The sequence below is a fragment of the Pituophis catenifer genome, unplaced genomic scaffold (genome assembly GCF_029215685.1).
Source record: "Pituophis catenifer annectens isolate HBS135680 unplaced genomic scaffold, rPitCat1.0.hap2 SCAF_4, whole genome shotgun sequence".
NCBI classification, from domain to species: Eukaryota; Metazoa; Chordata; class Lepidosauria; order Squamata; family Colubridae; genus Pituophis; species Pituophis catenifer.
Window position 1 is genome coordinate 41,944,479 of NW_027256884.1, and position 20,070 is coordinate 41,964,548.

Sequence of the window (20,070 nt, forward strand, 5' to 3'; positions counted from 1 at the left end):
ATGTGTACTTATCCAGTGTGTCTGGATATGTTTATGAGTCCTGTGCAGGTATGAGGTCCTTGTGATCATATCATTTGCATACCATGCATTCAGGAATGTCTCAAGTCCCAAAAGCCTCTTTGTGGAATGTGCTGCAGTACCATGTCTCATGGAAGGAAAACTCTGGATTTGGAAAAGCAAATTGACATGACTGGGGCTATGTGGAATGACTGCCTTTAAAGCATGTATCTCTTAGTGGCAAAGTAACGCAGCTAGTTGTTCAAAATACCAGAATTACATAACAAAAAGTATAAAAACTATGACTAAAGAACTATTGCAGAGAACTAGGAATGTCCCCAACATTTCCTTACCCTTACAGTAGTGAAAAACACCTGGATAAAGGAGGTCTGGCAAAAAACAATTGCAAATGCTATCATGGCAAAAATGCAAAATGAATGGTTTGCGCCTCTGTCCATCAATACCATGGGAAGATCCATCCTACAGAAATGCTAAATTCATGGAACAATTTTAGAGATGCTATCAATTTTCATACCCTTTTATGGGCTATGATGCTGGGGAAGATGATATGATGGCCCAAATACTGTTGCTTTACTTGAATGATCTATGAGCAAAAGCAAGATATATTCCTAATTCTTGGATATCATAAGAAAAATATTACATATTTATGGTTTTTATTATTTCTTTTTGGGGTTTATTGACATTTTTGTGAGCCACCCAGAATTGTGTCCATAAGATAGTTGGACATGCAAGTCTTAAATAATAAATAATCATGTGTTTTGCATTTAGGATCATACGATGCAATATATGAGCTCTAAAATAACTGAATTGGTTTAGTTTTGGGGTTGGTTCTAAACCATCTTTTATTCTTGAGATTTGAAGGATTGGACCAATATTCAAAAGGCAATTGGAATTTCATTTGAAATGTAGAAATAAAACACTTCAAAATTGATTTTGGAAGTTTCAAACCCAGTTGGGGTTTGACAGGAAACTTTTTTCCCTGAATTGATTCAATTTATTGAATTAATTTATTCATTTGAATCAAATCAGGATTGAATTCTGTATCTTTACCAATTTGTATAATGGCACTTTTTAGATATTTTGGGTTTAAGTTGACAGTTCCTAAAATATATTTCATCATTATTTCATATGTATGTATGTAGTGGCGTGGTGGCCTAGAGGTGAAGATGCTTGCCTCCTACTTGGAAGGTTGAGAGTTTAAATCTAGACGACAGGAAGAACATCCAGCCAGTAAACACTCAGCTCCATTCAGTCACCTTGACTCCACCCCCGAAGCAAGGATTACAGGGTTGTAAAAAGAACACACACACACACACACACATCTCCTGAATATGCTTATCTGCCTTATAAGTTATGCTATCCTGAACAGGTGACACAAGTTCAGCAAATTCTGATGCATCACAAAAACAGTCTTTGGTCTATAAGTAATGGTTTAATGGCATCCTGTCACAATTTCATTTTTTTCCAAACAAAAACGAACTAATTATCTGTTCCCAAACAACTAATCATGTGACATTATGTGTCATAGGCTAGGGAAGCTAGGCGAGCAGGTATGGCAAGTTTATTGCCCAAAAAGAATTACTATTTTTCCCAGGTAATAATTAACTATAAAACTAGGTCTGCAATTCTATAAATACACATCCTGACAAAAACATTACTGAACATAGAGAGATCGTTTTTCATTGAATTATAGAATGTGTATGTTAGAAGGACCTTACAGAACATCTAGCCCAATCATCTTTTGTCTTAACCTTCTATAATAAAAGGTCACATAGTTCATTCCTTGGTCTCTTTGTTTGTCTCTGTCTCCCTCCCTCTCTCTCTCTCCCCACCCCTCCCTCCCTCCCTCTCCCTCTCTCTCTCTCTCTCTCTCTCTCTCTCCCTGCCTGCCTGCCTGCCTACTTACCTGCCTACCTACCTACCTACACACTAGAACTCATGGACTCACGGTTTCTAATCTGGTCCTTTGATATATTAAACCAACTCGTTGGCATATTTATAAAGAAAAAAATCTATGAAGTCCAGGGAGGCATTCTTTCAAGTAATATGGACCAGATTCACTGCTTTTTAGTAAATAACTATAGCTAATCCTAAACTGGTACTATTGTTATAAAGCTTGCTGGTCTTACTGCTAGTTCTACTTCTCAAATTCCTCATTAGCTATCATTAGATAAAGTGAAAAATTAAAGTGGTAAAAATTATATCTAAACTGTGTTTATTTTACAGTGCAGTAGTAAAGCTTATCTGCTATTGTGAATGGCTATTCAGTAGATGAAACTATATGAATGCAAGCTAATGGCGCCTGTTAGGTCTACATACATATTTTATCAAGTTTTGTTAATACCCATATAATATAAATATCACTTATAGTGATTCCCAGTAACCTAAAACTATATGACCCAATCCAAGTATGGAGTGTGTGTATGTGTGTGTGTATGTGTGTTTGTATGTATGTATGTATGTATATATGTATCTATCTATCTATCTATCTATCTATCTATCTATCTATCTATCTATCTATTTTCATAGATTTTCACAGGTAGAGGTATGCAAGTTTTGGTGTATTCGGGTCTTTTCCCGTGTAAGATTGAGAGTATCTTGGTGACATTTCAACGAGGTCCCACTCATCATCTTCAGGCTGGTGTCTTCGGCTTCATGCTTGTGCGAAGAAAGCTTGATAGGAGCTATAAATACTCTATAAATACCGATGGGGAGGTGTGGGGTGCTGGCTTCGTTGCTGTGAGCGGGTTGGTTGCCTGTGTTGTTGCATCTTGATTAGTTGATAGTTGATATATTAGTTGATATATATATCATATAAAAATACATGACCAGATCTACATCTGTTTTTTTTAACTAATACTGTATTACAATATTCTTACATAATACGTAAGAAATCTTAATTTTCCTTCTCTGTTCACAATCTATTATACTTTATCTTCTTCCCCCATAGTAAATAGTATTACTATTTAGTAAAATTATTTACTACAGAATTCATAATTCTGATTTGGCTAAAATTTACACAATTGGCTTTCCTTTCTTGTAGCCTAACTGGCATTTATCTTTATATATTTCCAGTAGTCTTTCTTCATTTTTCCACCAAATTTACCAACACAAAATTTATTCAAATTTTGATTTGATTTCCAAACTGTAAGGTGAGGGGTGGGTTCAGAATCAATCCAAGACTGTTTCCCAGAATTCCTTCATTCATTTGCCTTCATTCATGAGAATTCCTTCTCTTCAGTATATGTCCTATATTCTGCAGTGCTTCTTCCATTATGTTGTGCTCTTGCATATGATTCTTTGTTTCATATACATCATGACTAGATTAAGTTTAGGAAATTGGAAGAAACAAAATACCAGAATGAGACATGCATATGTGTTATGGCTGCGTGAACTGTCCTTGTTTACTTTCATTTACATCATTATTCATTTCTAATTTTCTACATTGTTTTTGCTTCTGACATCTGATGTATAGGATTCAAAAATCTCAAAGAAAACGATGGTTTATTGTGCAGTGTTTTTTGTATTTTAAAATCTATAAAGTATTTGATCTATAAAGTGTCCTCTTTACACACACACACACACACACACACACACACACACACACACACCAAGCTAAAGGGATTTTAAGCACAATCACATTAACAATCTGGCTGTTATTTATTTAGAAATCAGTAAGGTTCACATGAGTATAGATGTAGGCAACACCATGAGGTTCCTTTTTACATATAAGGAAGAAGTATGGAAATGTTGTGTGTGGCATTCTATTCAGGACACTGACTTGTTTGTCATTTGTGATTCATGAGATATCTCAACCTCCCATCCAGTTAATCATGTAAACATAACTAGTAGACTCTGGACCTTGTTCAAATATAAGCATTTAAATTAATGAGTCAGAGTTTTTTCTGCATATGCAACTCTGCATGTCCAGATAATACATGTGATTTCAGTTAATCCCTCTTTATTTTATAATTTAATATTAAGTTTAAATTGAATCAATGCTAATAAAAGGTGAAGCTATAAACACAAAGTTTATAGCTCTTAATTTTTGATCACACTTAAAAATGAAGCTTCTTAATTTAAATTAATAACACATTTTTGGTGTCTATTCTACACTAACGTATGAATTCTCCTGATGAAAACCTTATAGACATAATATTTGATAGTTATATGCAAACAGCCTGTATCTTATATGCAACAACACGTATCTATTAACTAGAAGCACTTAGATGCTTCTAGTTAAATGATACATGTTGGTAAATAGCTAAGTGACCAAATCTCAACAGAGTACAAAGTTTAACATTATATATTTCTGCGAATCTCAATACAGTATTTACAGTATTTATGTGCAGTTGTTTACAGATTCAAAATAGGAAAATGATGAATAATTAGGTAACCTCATCACTAGCACTGATGAGGTTACTTAATTTGGATAATGTAACACTGTAAGAAAACTACCAAGCTCAGAGAACATCAAGGACTCCTTATTTCAACCCTGAGTTACAAATATTCTCCTTTATTGAAACACTGAATATAGCAAATGTAGTAGTTTGCACATATTTTGAATGCGCTATAGAGGCTGCCAGTTTTAGTTCACTTGAGGATCATGGAAAAATGTAATTTGGCTGGGATGCTAAAATGATAGCACACAATTGTATTTGTATATATCTAAACTACCCTTCATCTTTGATTTAATAGTTATTTAGATTAATATTACAATGTCCATTCTTTGAAAACTATTCAGAAGAGATGTTCTGGATAAACATTGGCATCTCTCTGCTATTTGTAAAAAAAAATTGACCTTTGGGAGCTTCTGCAAAAAAAGTTGTGGCTTCATTAATTTACTTATAAAAAGTGCTTTTTTGTTCTTTTTTCTAATCTAATATGATGTCTAGACAATTCTTCCATATAATTTTTGATTTTACATAGTTCTAGTGATAGAACTTGTAATATTCATCTATGTAAAATGCAACAATCAATAATAAAGTACACACTGATAAGAACAGAATAATAAATGAATATATAAATAAATAGAATAATAAACAAACAAACAAATAAATAGAAATGCTTAAAATATTTAAAAAGCAGCAGAATAAAAAATGGCAAGCTGAAAGGGGTAATTAACCTGCAGGGATAAAGGGGGGGGGGGAGGAAAACAAAGGGTGGATTTACATAAAGGCTAAGCCATGAGTTGATGACTAAGCTGAATTCATACAATGCAATAAACCAAAACAAGTCATATTGTGGTTTAGCCCACATGGGAATCCATGTGAACTTGTAATACTTAATTCTAAATGCTTCTATGACACACCCAGAATTTAAAAAATAATAATAGCTGAGTATGATGAAGAAAAGTTTGATGAAGTAAATAGAGCTAAATTTAGGTTGTACCATTCTCAAATAGAAGAAAAAATGCAAAGGAGACAAAACAAAAATAAAGTATATAGGAAACTGAAGACCAAGAGTTTAGAATAGAGGACAGGAATAACTGGAACAGTAACACAAAAAGGAGAAACTTGAAAGCAATTAAAAAGCTATGAGAGCAGAAAAGCTAAAACTGGAATAAGAGGAAAGCAGCAGGGAATGAGTGGATCACATTGAAAGCCAAATGGGTGGCCTTGGGCCAGTCACTCACTTTCCAACCTAGGAAGCAGGCAATAGGAAATTATTCCATTGACAGCTGAGACATTAACGAGGCGAGAGTGGCATGAACGAGAAAGGTTTATTACTTTAATAACAGCAACGACAGAAACGGAACAGAACACCTTCTGGTAACTGACAGCTCTTTTATACTCTGAGCTGTCAATGAGCTAACCAATAGGAACCCAGTAAAACTCCCGTGTGCGTTAGCCACTCCCTTCTAGCCAATGCACTGGCAGCGTCCCTGTTGCCGGGCCGCCGCAATCACAACACTCCTTCATCCCCGGCTGTTACATTACATACGTATGTTATGTATGTAACATACCTAATCTTTTAGGTATTCTGGGCGCTTGCGCACTCGGGTCGAGCGTCTTAGCGCAGGTGCCTTTTCGATGTTGCTGCTTCAGCTCCCAGCGGTAATGCTACTGGTAGCTCCTCCTGCTTGTCGGTGGGTGTGACGGCAACTGGTAAGTCCCGTTTCAATTCTTGAGTTTCCGGTGTGGACGATGGCGGATTTACTGCTGGAACAGGCAGGAGGGTAGGCTCTGCTCGGGGAGTCGTCCGAGGGGCCTCCTTGTCCTGAATATTTGGGGAAGTTGTCAGTCGCTTCCGTAGTTGGTCTACGTGTCAACGCCACATTCGGCCGTCATTCAAAAGTACCCTGTAAGAGCAGGGGCCGGTTACAGCGTTCACTAGTCCTGGTAGCCAGCATGGCTCCCTCCCGAAATTTCGTGCAAAAACCATATCCTCTTCTACAAACACCCTAGATCCCCCCTTGAAACTCTGGTGACTCTCTGGGGCATAAGTGGGGTGTAAACGGTCTAGGACTGTTCGCAACCATCATCCCATCAACACTTTGGCGGGACTTCTGTGAGTGGTCAGGCAAGGGGTCATGTGCTGGGCGGTTAAGTAGACGGCCACCTCCTGCCAGTTCGCAGGGGATAGCTAGGCGAGGGCCTCTTTGGCCGATCGGACGGCCCGTTCAGCCAATCCAATTCCCGCCGGGTGGTAAGGGGCAACCTGGGCGTGGCGGATTCCCAAACTGGCAAGGAAACACTGGAATGTGGCGGACGTTAACTGTGGGCCATTATCAGTCATGACCACATCCGGAACGCCATGAATTGCGAATAGGCGGCGCAAGACCTAGATGGTCGCCTCGGAGGTCGTGGAACCCATTAGTTCCAACTCGACTCATTTGGACAGGGCGTCTATCACGATCAAGAAGGTCTGGCCCATGTAGGGGCCGGCGAAATCTAGATGAATTCTTGACCAGGGCCCCCTAGGGGTTTCCCATTCCCGGGAGGGGTGGAAGGTGGCGCCGGCCTCACCCTCTGACAGTTAGGACATCCTGCAACCCATTAAGAGACATCCCTGTCCAACGCAGGCCACCACACATAACTACGGCTCAACTCCTTCATTCAGACGATGCCGGGGTGGCCCTCGTAAACATTCTAGTACCTTAACCCGTAAATCAGGGGGTACCACCACCCTATGCCCCCACAGGAGACACCCTAATTGTACGGACAGCTCGTGCTGCTGGGCTCAGTATGGATCAAGTTGACTGGGCACCCGCCCCAATGGCCAACCCCTGCCCACCCAGTCAAGGACCTGGGACAGGACCCTATCACGGCGGGAGTGGGCAGCGATGTCGGTGGCAGTCACCGGCAAGGCGACCTCGCCCACCAGAAGTACAGGTAGGACAGGTGCGGGATCTAACACCGGCGCCGGCAAGGGGCAGCGACTCAAGGCATCCGCATGGGGAATCAGTTTTCCCAGGCGGTAATTCAAAGTGTAGCTATATGCGGCCAGGAAAACCTCCCACCGGGCCATATGGGGGGAGAGAACTTGAGGCGTTTGGCGGTGACCTGCTAGAAGCCCCAGTAGGGGCTTATGGTCTGTCATCAGCTCAAATGGCCTACCATACAGGTATTCGTGAAACCTCTTCACAGAGGCTACAACGGCCAAAGCCTCCCGGTCAAGCTGGCTATACCTACGTTCCGTGGAAGACAAGGTCCTCGAATAAAACACTATAGGCGCCTCCACCCCGTTGGGGAACCGATGGCTCAACACAACCCCAATCCCGTAAGGCAGCGGTTTTCAACCTGGAGGTCGCGACCCCTTTGGGGGGTCGAATGGCCATTTCACAGGGGTCGCCAAAGCCCTCTCTCGCCCCCCCCATGCCTTCACTTACCCTCACTCTCTGCTCTGTTGGATCGCCGACCGTTTGCTTACCCCGCCCACTCCCAATCTATTGTGCTTCCTGAGTCCCAGCTGATGGCTAGAGGAAAAAAATCTGTTTAAATTCTTGCCGCAGGGCTTCAAATGGCCGCCCTACAGCCAGTGGTGGGATTCTGCCGGTTCTAGGGGGTTCGGCCGAGCCGTTTGTTAAATTGCTGGCTCACCCCGCCCCTTGCTCCGCCCCTCCACACCACTATTTATTGCCAATAAATAGTGGTGGGCGAGGGGTGGGCGAGCCAGCAATTTAACAAATGGTTCGGTGTTTTTTTGTAATTTTTTTGGCCCGCGGAGCTTCAGCATAGGCTAATTAGCCCTTGATTAGATTGGCTCCCGACTCTCAGCTGATTTGCTCTCAGCTGTTTTGCTCAGGGCTCTGCTGAAAGTAAAGCAGCTGTTGGCTTTGCTGTTGCTGCAACGTTGGAAAATTAGGCAGGAAGATTTCTTTTCTTTTTCCTCACCAAAAAAAGTAGGTGCAAACAATGGGAAATTTAGGGGAAAAGAGGAGAGTTCAAGATTTTAAAACACAAAAGAAAAAAAGCTCTATTTATCTAGGGAATTGTAATAATTGAGATACTATTAATTGTATATTGTGTTGAAAGCAGAAATAGTTAAGTTGTGGTTTGGAGGAATATATGGGGGAAATTATTTGGTTTATTATTATTGGTAAATATAATTAATTGATTTGTAAGAAATTGGATTACATGGAAATAATTGGAATATTCATGTTCATATTGATTAATATACAAAAAAGGTAGTTATATAACTAATTGATTTATATTAAAATGTTGAATTCATATTAAACAACTGTAATATTACATAATTAACCAATGTGAGGATGGATATAAAAATAGATGACAATGGGAAGGGGTATAATATAGAATAGAAGGGAAAAAATGAATTTGATTAAGATTAGAGATGAGGATGAAGGGTAATATTGGTTTTTTACAAAAATAGATGAATAAATATGGCAAAAAGGAAGTATAGAAATTGTAAATTTAATTGAAATGACTAAACACTGTTTAAATTTGTGAACCGGCCAAATACTCTGTTCAAAGAAAATACATTGTATGTTTGTATGTATGTTTCTAATTATTATTTATTCATATTTGTTCTCTCTTATTCTTTAAAGTTTAACAATTCATTCTTTATCTTAATATCTTTATATTTGTTTGGGGTTGGCTTTCTTCCCTTTCATCTTTTTTATTGTACAGCAATCTTTCTCCTCAAACCTACCACTTCTCTCTTTTCTTTCCTTCTTACTTTCTCTTCCCCCCCTCTTCCTCCCTAGTTCCTCTTCCTTTCTCCTTCTCCTCCTCTCTTCCTCCCTCTCTTACCCTCACTCCTACTCTAATTTCCCTTCCCTTCCTTCATCCCTCTCTATTGCTATATCCTTTTATGCATATGGACTACTCAGAGGGCTGAAAAAGTTATTTCTGACTGGTCCTCGCACTTTTGACCAGTCCTCGAACTTACGACTGTCCTCACATTTTACGTTTTTGCCCTATCTTGTCACCATGGTGAAGAGAAGCAGTTGTGAAATGAGTGACACGGTTGTTAAGAATGCTACAATGGGCATAAATGATGACCAGTCATAAGTGCGAAGACCGGTCAAAAGTGCGAGGACCTGTCAGAAATCACTTTTTTCAGCCCTCTGGGTAGTCCTTTTGTGCACATGGACTACAGAGGTCTGAAAAAGTTATTTTTGACTGGCCCTCGCACTTTTGACCAGATCTCGAATTTATGACTGTCCTCACATTTTACGTTTTTGCCCTATCTTGTCACCATGGTGAAGAGAAGCAGTTGTGAAATAGTGACACGGTTGTTAAGAATGCTACAATGGGCATAAATGATGACCAGTCATAAGTGCGAAGACCAGTCAAAAGTGCGAGGACCTGTCAGAAATCACTTTTTTCAGCCCTCTGGGTAGTCCTTTTGTGCACATGGACTACTCAGAGGGCTGAAAAAGTTATTTTTGACTGGTCTTCGCACTTTTGACCAGATCTCGAATTTACGACTATCCTCACATTTTACGTTTTTTGCCCTATCTTATCACCATGGTGAAAAGAAGCAGTTGTGAAATGAGTGACATGGTTGTTAAGAATGCTGCACGGGCATAAATGTGAGGATGGTCATAAGTGTGAGGACCAGTCAAACATCCGAGGACCTGTCAGAAATGGCTTTTTTCAGCCCTCTGAGTAGTCCCTATACACATAGCCATGGCACCCGGTCACATGACCAGCTAGCCACGCCCACCCAGTCACATAATCTCCAAGCCACACCCACAAAATAAGCCACGCCCACAGAACCGGTAGTAAAAAAATTTAGAACCCACCCCTGGTTGGGGGTCACCACAACATGAGGAACTGTATTAAAGGGTCGCGGCATTAGGAAGGTTGAGAACCACTGCCGTAAGGGGAGGCGTCAGCTGTCAGCGTGAGCGGTAGGGTTGAGCTATATTGGACTAAAACTACAAATGAGGAAAGCAAGTCTTTTACATTCAGAAATGCACAGTTGTGTTCATGGTTCCAGGACCACGGGGTGTCCTTAGACAGCAACCTATGAAGAGGTTCGGCCACGGAGGCCTTGTGGGGCAGGAACACATTATAAAAATTTAATAGCCCCAGGAAAGATTGTAGTTCCGCATGGCATGTGGGCGTGGCAGCGTGTTTAATCGCTGCCACTTGGAAGGGGTGGGATGGATCCCCCTAGCATCTACCAGATAGCCCAGAAACTCAATTTTGGGAACCCCAATGACACATTTGGATCTTTTTAATTTAAGGCCACAGGAGAGAAAATGGAGAAGCACAGCCCTAACTCTTTTGATGAGCTCACTCCGACAAGAAGCGGAGATGACCACATCGTCAAAGTAGGGCACCACTCCCGGCAGGCCATGGAGCAGCCGCTCCATGAGGTTTTGAAAAAGACCAGGGGCAACGCTGATCCCAAATTGCAGGCACCAACACTTAAAACGCTCTCCAGTGGGTGACGATGGTTTGAGCCTTGGCTGAGGTGTCATCCACCGGAAGCTGCTGATACGCCTGGGCCAAATCTAATTTAGCAAAGATGGACCCTGGCCCCAGGGAATGCAGCAGATGTTGGACTACAGGGACAGGGTAGGGATTTGCCTGCAAGGCCCTATTCAGGGTACATTTAAAGTCTCCGCAGATTCTCACGGAGCTGTCAGCCTTTATGGGGACCACTATGGGTGTCTCCCACTTGGAGTGGTCAGTTGGTTCCAGGACCCCCTGGGCAATTAGTTTGTCCAACTCCGCATCCACCTTAGGCCTGAGAGCAAGAGGGACTCCGCACGGTTTGAGCCATATTGGTGCTACATTTGGATCTAGGTTCAAGGAAATGGGAGAACCCACATATTTTCCTAAGGTGCCCTCAAAAACGTCGGCAAACTCAGTGAAAAGGCCATCAACCCCAGCCACCTATGTAGAGTGTATCCCTGAGATTTTCAACCCAAACGCCCTGAACCAATCCATGCCTAACAGACTAGGCAGGAACCCCTTAACTACAATCAAAGGAAGATGTCCCACGAATCCCTCTGACTCAACCAGGAACCAACCCTGCCCCAGGATTGGGATAAAATTTCCCTGATAGTCCCGAAGGTTGATTGGGCACTGCTGTAGCTGTCTCTTTGTTATTGTTGGAATCAGTTTTTTCAATACCCCCCAGGATACTATGGATTTAGCGGACCCCATGTCCAATTCCATCTGACAGGAGGCGCCTTTTATTTTTACTGTCATCAAGAGTTTGGTGCCATTCGGTTTAAAGGGGCGTGCGGTCACCTCAGCAACACTGCGTTTGCGAAAGATGGAAAAAAAGCTCTCCTTGCTGGGGCGGTGAGGCTTTGGAACAGCAGACGACTTAGCCAATGAACGGCAGACTCTGGCAATATGCCCTTGTTTACCGCAACGGCGGCAAACAGCCAACCTGAAAAAACAGATCGCTCTTGGATGTTCTTTCCCACAGCTGAGGCAGCCGGCTTGAGGCCCCTACCTCATTCGCGAACCACTCCACCGGGGGTTTGGATGCCAGTAGGCGGCTGATGTTGTCTGAGGCGATGTCTTGCAGGTTTACTGAGGTAGCGGCCTGAGATGACGGAGGGGAAGACTTCCTGATATCCGCGGTGGATTTCTCTGACATCGCCGCCGCCTAGGCTTCTTCGAGAGCAGTCTGCAGGTCCAGATTTTTCTTGGCTAACAGCCGCCGCCGAAGCCGGATGTCCCTAACCCCACACACCAGCTGCTCCACTAGCATGTCATCTAAATCTCTGTACTCACAATTTAGGGCAGCCGTTCTCAAACGAGCCATGTAATGATTTACTGGCTCCCCTCCTCCTGTACGACTTGCCGCAACTTAAAACGACGGGCTATTTTTGATGGGGCTGGGGAGTAATGGCTCTTCAGCTTTTCACGCAACGAGTCCCATGGGGCAGTGTGCACAGGGGCAGGTGCGAACAAGGCTCAGGCGGTCACGAATACTTCAGGGCCGCAGGAATTCAAGAAGTGTGCCCTTTTCCTGCTGTTCGAGAGATCAGTGAAATCGTTTACCTCCAGAAAGCATTCGAATCTCTCCATGTAGGCATCCCATGACTCTGCGAGCGCGTCATAAGGGGCAAACGGTGGTGCCATTTCTGCCTACCTATAGTGTCTCAGCAGGTGTTACACGCAGTATATTCCACCTTCGTCACCAGTATTCCGTTGACAGCTGAGACATTAATGAGGCGAGAGTGGCATGAACGAGAAAGGTTTATTACTTTAATAACAGCAACAACAGGAACAGAACGGAACACCTTCTGGTAACTGACAGCTCTTTTATACTCTGAGCTAACGAGCTAACCAATAGGAACCCAGTAAAACTCCCGTGCGCGTTAGCCACTCCCTTCTAGCCAATCCGCCGGCAGCGTCCCTGTTGCCGGGCTGCCGCGATCACAACAGAAATCACTTCCAAAAAATCTTGCCAAGAAAACTGCAGGTTTCTTTTGAGAACTGTAAACTAGTGTTTAAGGCACTGAGCTAGAAATCAGGAGACCATGGGTGATGAGTTCTAGTTCTGCCTTAGACACAAGTTAGCTGGTGACCAGTCACTGTCAGGTCTAAGAAGCAGGCAATGGCAAACTACTTCCAAATATTTACCAAGGCAACTTCAGGGATTTTTTACCAAGGCAAATATAGGTGGTCTGCAATTTATGGCCACAATTGGCCCCAGAATTATGATTGTAAGTTGTCAGTGTAGTACCCATAGGATCACCTTAATGATCTCAATTCTGACTCTCCCCATTGCCATTGTAAAGCAACTGTGCAGTGCAAAGGATGTTTTGGGGTGGAAGCACTGAGAGACCTGGTGCAGGCCCAGACCTGCACTACTGCACCTCCACAGCTTGTACATGGCCTTTCCCCTAAGGCAACGTTTACACAGCTTCCTGCTCCACTGGGTCCTACAACCTTGCCCCTCCTCTGCATACCATTATGCCTTGCTCCACTTTCCTCTCTTGAAAGCACACCCAGCTGAAGCAATCACGGCCTTCCTGCAGAGGCCATCTTGTGCCATTCAGGTAGCAGGCATCATTCACACAGTCTCTCAGAAGGGTGCAATTTTCCAGATCACACAATTTGAAAAGTCACAGCCTTCTGAGATATTGTAAAAATTGCAGCTGCTTTCAAAATAAACCCACTTCTGGGATAATGTGAAGCAGCTTCTATATAAGAAGGCTTCAACAACATATTGGCTAAATTTGTTGATTCAGATTTTTATACTGAGCAGAAGTTTGGATTTGATGGTTTAAATGACCTCTTGGTATTCTACAGCTGTGTTCTTACAATTTCAACAACTAACTCTTCCCCATTCATTCATTTACCATTACACACTGAAGGCAGATGGATATATCTTGTAGACCTTTTTACAGTCCTCCCAGCCACTGTATAGGAGGCTAGGAGACCATTTTTTATCCTACATTTTCTCTTATTTTTTCTGGGCTGGAGTAAAACATAATAAAAAGTTGGGGCATGATCAGATACCAATCAGAACCAATTACAGAAATATTTGAAAGTGTCTTCCCATCTGCCAAATAGCTACAGATATTTGGTAGAGTTACTTTCAGAATATTTTTTAATTCAGAACTATTAAATAATCCAAGAGTGGTTCTCTTCCCAAAGATGACTTATCTGAACTAGCCTCTTGCATCTATAGCCAAGGTTAAGGTTCTTGTTGTAATGTTGCAGAGCCATGGTGGTGCAGTGGTTAGAGTGCAATACTGCAGGCTACTTCTGTTGACTGTCAGCTACCAGCAATCTGGCAGTTCAGTTCTGACCGGCTCAAGGTTGACTCAGCCTTCCATCCTTCTGAGGTGGGTAAAATGAGGACCCAGATTGTTCGGAGCAATATGCTGACTCTATAAACCAATTAGAGAGGACTGTAAAGCACTGTGAAGTGGTATATAAGTCTAAGTGCTATTGCTATTGTATAACTAAAATCTAGGAAAGAAAATAAAGATTGTTGGGCCCCAATGCTGGCTGCGCTTTTTACTTATATTAATAGCACAGCACTTTTTCCATGTGAGTGGAATGAGGCCATAGTTATGTCTCTGTATAAGAACACATGAAATATATTTAACCCTAGACCAATTAGCTTGCTTAATACAATAAACAAACTATATGCAAAGCATATGTATTTATGACTATCGGATTGGGTCCAAAGTGAAAATATTCTTGTTGAGAAACAAACAGAATTTAGAAAGGACCCTTGAATCTTAACTACTGTCCAGTCTTGTATCATTTATCTGAAAAATATTTTTCATTGCTGTTACAGCCTTTCTGGATTTTATATCAGCTTTTGATTTGATTCTAAAGCAGATGCTATGGGAAAACGTTGGGAATTTTCAATGGATAAAATATTGCTCCTTCTTACTCATAGACTTTATTCTAACACTTCTTTGAAAGTCAGATGTTTCCCTTGGAGACATATTTCTGGAACATCAAAAGAAAGTGAAGGCAAGGGTGTATTCTAGACCCCTTACTTTTTAATTTGTATATCAATTCAATAATTCAGGCTCTCTCATCTTGTAATTATCCCTCTCCATTGTTAGCAGATTGTGCAATTCCAGCCTTACTGTATGCAGATGATGAAATAATTTTGTCTATCTCCCAGATGGAAATGAGAAGGGCAATGAGGGCATTGGCTTCCTTTTGCATAAAAGAACAACTTGTAGTAAATTACAAAAAGAACCTAAATTGCTGGTGTTTGCATAACAAAACAATAGGTTATATTAATGGCAAATTAATAGGACCCCAGTAGAGCAGATACATAATTATATCTTGGAGTGCAGTTCCAGACTTCCTTATCTTGGAGCATGCATTTGTCTGTATCAGGAAGTGTCCCATCATACTTCCGCAGCCATTTTAAGATTCTTCTATTCAAAGGGGGTATATATTATTCCTGCAGCTTGCAAGGTGTTTGTTGCTAAGGTCATCTCCAGCTTCTTATTGGTGATGCATTTTTACAAAGCTTAATATATGGAAGGTGTCCAGTCTAAATTTATAAGAACAATATTCTCAGTTTCAAAATGCATCAAGAATGCTGTTGGTCAGAGACAGGTTTGGTTGCCAGACCTTGATTCTATCTCTGTAATTTCTGGTTGAAATTGATTTTTTCTTCTTCTGTGGTTGTGGCTCCAATGCTTCTGAGAGGCCACTTAAATCAAGCTAATGAAAGTTAATAACAAATTCTGTCCTTAGGACTTTCTTTGGAAAGTATCTTCCATTAGGGTAAAATATGCCAGGAGTAACCTTAAAATATCTGGGATATTGATTTTCAAAACCATTTAGTCTTAGCATACAACCTACAGTTTATAGATTCTCTCAAATGGACATCTTACTTCTCTTCAATTCTAATTCTGAAATTTTGTTGGCCTTTCACTTTGGCCAGGTTGGATTCTTTACGTTCTGCAATTCTGTGCAAATGGTATAAAAGGATCCTTTTCAGCAGTGCTTATGTCTATGTGGAAATGGCTCTGTGGAATCTCTCTCCCCCCTCCCTCTTCCTCTCATCAAAGAAGATACATATTTAACCAATTTTAAAGAATTACTTTGCAAGAGAGCACAATATCACTACATTTATCTGACCAGGACCTTAGCATATTTTTCATGGTTGTCCCCCTGTTTTTGCTATTATTTCTTGTATCCGTCCTTCCTAACTATGGTTGAAGTTCAGCACAAAAATTAGTGATTGCCACTGCTATTTATGCTACAGTTACTACAATAATTTATGTTATGTAATTTTATTGCATTTTAAAGTTTTATTAATAATTACACATCAATGTATTTTATTGTTATGCTTTCTGACCCATAGGCCATTATAAAAAGGTTTCTTCCTAATCTTTTTTATCATTTGTGTTGATATTTTCTCCTCTCCGGTTATAGTGTTGGAGGAAAACCCAAAGAGACATAACAATGGAAAGTGTAGAGAGATCAACTTTTCACAGGGTCTGTCTAAGACTTTATCTTGATGATAGGTAACCTCATGTTTGACATTTCTCATGCTATGCCTCACTGGAAAGATATGCTGAATATATGAATTCCTTGAGGCTCTGGAGAACAATAAAAGGGGTTAAATGATATATGTGTGTGATACATCATAATGCAAATGATGAAATGTATTCTTGCATAAAATGCCATACAAGTACTAAATTGGATCTTTTCCACAATGACATAATGTTGCAAATTAATTTTGATGCCCTTGTGGCTTGGAAATTCCTTCTGACCACTGTGAAAAAGGGATCTAGTCCACCTCAACAGACTGCCATAACATGTTTCTCAATGCGAAATAAATGTTCCATCCTTCAGAGTGGCAATTAACTTGTAGGAACATTTTCATAGTTATCTTGGAGTGGATTGGATTCAGTTGGATTAAAAGAAGCAAATTCTGTGTTTTGGTTTTCTGTCAGAGACCAAGTGCTTTCAAGTGGTATAATGTTGGCCAAGATAAACTTGTTTTAGTATTGAGTTCAATACTTTTGGCCAACTTTACCCTTTGTGAAACTAACCAGATTTAATCCAGATGATATCTTTGTAAAAAAAAAAAAAAAAAAAAAGCAAAGGAATTATGCATGCCTATTCCTCATTGGAAATATGGTATGGCACACATATGACTTGATCCCAAACCAAATAATGTAAATAGCATCTACACATGGAAAACAAATTGTTTTTTACCATGAGAAAGTCTTCCTTTAGCAAGTTTCAGGAGGAATATGTATATTAAACGTTCATAATAATTATTTAAATTTGTAAGAATTCTTCCTGCATCTAATTATGTAACTGAAGTTTTAAATAATTTTATCTTTGTGGGATGATTATATATAATTTTGCAAGTCATAGTGGCTCCCAATATATGTTTTATTTGAAATAATGATAGCAATAAAACATAAATATATATTTTATGCTGGTCTGATTGTAATAAAGAAGTGATTTGACTCAAGTACTGTATATATTAAAGATAGCCTATCTTAGTCAGTAAAAAATATTTATGAAAAAAAATTGTTTTATTAAGTGTTAGTGTCCATCAATAACAGGACTGAACAATAATTTGCTAGACTAAAACAATTTGCATCAGGACAGAATGTTAGTATGATAGTAGAAACTTCAAAGTCACATATTATATATTACTATCACAATAACATTCTGTACTGGGCAAGACTGCCTTTTTAGACATAAGAATCCAGTCACAAAACAAAGTACAGGAAAGCATGCAGAGAAAGGATTCTGAATTTATTCCAAAATTTTAGCAGCACGGACAATATGTTTGTGTATGTATGCACTGGAAAGCATGGAGTAATCTGCATATTATGTTCTCTGAGTCGGGCTTGGGAGAAAGGAGGAAGTGAAAATAGAGCAGTTGCTAATATTCAACCTGCTTCCTAATTGGATTTAGCGTAGATAGACATTGGGTGAAAGTTTTAAGTTTTTTTTTCTTGAAGCCTTCAGCTTGACTTAACCTTTACCATTTCCTTTCACCATAAGCCCTTTCAATAGAACTTAGAAATGTGATTCAAGTATAATAGCAATAGTACTTTACAGTGCTTTACAGTTCTGTCTAAGTATTTTACAGTGTCAGCATATTGCCCCCAACAATTTGGGTCCTCATTTTACTGACCTCAAAAGGATGGAAGGCTGAGTCAATCTTGAGCCTGGTGAGATTTGAACTGTCAAATTTCAGGCAGCTGGTAGGCAGCAGAAATAGTCTGCAGTACTGCATTCTAACCACTGCATCACCATGGCTCTTACAATATTGGCTTTTGCTGATTTTCACAAGGCTGTTTTTATATGAACTGCCTGGTTTTGGTCCCCAAGAGCTAGGACCAAGTTACTATTTTATTACAAATTATTATTTTTTCCTTCTTCAAGACCCAATGAGAAGAGAAACTGGAACTGAATGTACTTGAATGTCTGCAGTTTCCTGCACCCCAGGGCAGAACTCACCTTCACCTACAGACTGGCAAGAAGAAGGTCTGGCAGTCCTCCAATAGGGCGTATTTCTTTTCTTCTCAGTACATGTCTTTTAATGCATTTTAAAACTTTGCTCCCGTAGTAGTTAAATAAAAATGCACAATAATGCCTTTAATAACACTAAAATATGGTCAATCTTAGCATCCATAACAACTTTACAAGACTCAACACACATAAAAAAACACAGATTACATAGAAGGAACTAATCCATATATTGGGGTGCCTTTAACATAGTGTTGATTCTTGATTACTGCTTGAACAAGTCCTTGCAGTTTTCTTGGCAAGGTTTTTCAGGAATGGTTTCCCATTTCCTTCTTCCAAGGGTTGAAAATGAGTGACTGGGCCATGATTACTCAGTTGAGCTATAACTCACACTATCCCATTTGATGCCTTAATTGGTACTCCAAACTGGCTTTCTAATCCACATGTAGCAATATCGATATATGAAGTAAGCTGTTATGGAAAATCTAGAAAAAAAGACCATAACACTGCGAAAAAATAACCAACTGTTATTTCAATGATCACTGGGTTCCATTTTCAGAAAGTGAGAAATCAGCAATAAAAGGAAGGTAAGACTTTGTATAAGACTTTTGAATTGTAGTATGGAAAATTCTCAGGCTCTGATTTGCTATTAGGATCCTGGAAAAATTTAAGAAAAACCAGATAGGATTAACTATATTAAAAAATGTCATTTGTTAAAGAAAATGTTTTATGACCACAACTGAGCCCAAAATTTCCATTTCTAATAAGACAGTTGAGTGAGTTTTGCCCCATTTTACAATCGTTCTTGCCACAGTTGTTAAATGAATTAGTGCAGTTGTTAGGTTAATAATATGATCTGGCTTCTCCACTGACTTTGCTTGTTAGAAGGTCACAAAAGGTAATCTCATGTCCCCAGGACACTGCAACTGTCATAAATACATGCCAGTTTCCAAGCATCTGAATTTTGATCATATGACCATGAGGATGCTGCAACAGTCATAAGTATGAAAAACAGTCATGTCACTTTTTTCAGTGCCATTGTGACTTTGAACAGTCACTAATTGTAAGTGACTAATCGAAAATTACCTGTATCATATTATGAACACATTGTCTGAAGACATTGTCCATCTACTATAATGATAGATGGCAACAGAAGTGGATGACTAGCTGAACAATCAATGGACTCAATTACAATGACAACAGGTGCACATTCAGGAGCCCTGAATAGACAAATCTTCTTGGGGAAGATCTATCAGTGTGGTCACTAAGATTCAATATCAATTTGATGGCACAAAGTCTCTATCCTATGCATATACATATATACTTAAATACGCACTGGGAAGAGAATACCCGACATTGTATAAAGGGGAGAAAACCTTGACGTATGAAGGTTTCTTGGATGTTCAGGGTAATCCAAAGTCACGAGAATTATTAACTCTTCAAGGATATAAGATAGACTGGTGGTCTTATTCGCAAGTGCACTCCAGGTATAAAAAAGATTTACATAGTGAAGGAATCTACCGTAAAAGACAAGAATTGGATAAGATCTTATTAGAAGGAGGGAAAGGGATATTATCTAAATGTTATGCATATTTATTGTCTCTGCAGATAGGACAGGATGTAGTGAAAGATTGTATGATAGCATGGGGGCAAAATTTTGGATATCCCCTTGACTTCCAGCAAT

At 40.1% G+C, this 20,070-nt stretch overlaps 1 pseudogene; it reads left to right on the top strand.

Moving 5' to 3' along the window:
• On the top strand, positions 1–607 carry LOC139316736 (E3 ubiquitin-protein ligase RNF114 pseudogene; annotated as a pseudogene).
• The last annotated feature ends 19,463 nt before the right edge of the window (positions 608–20,070 follow it).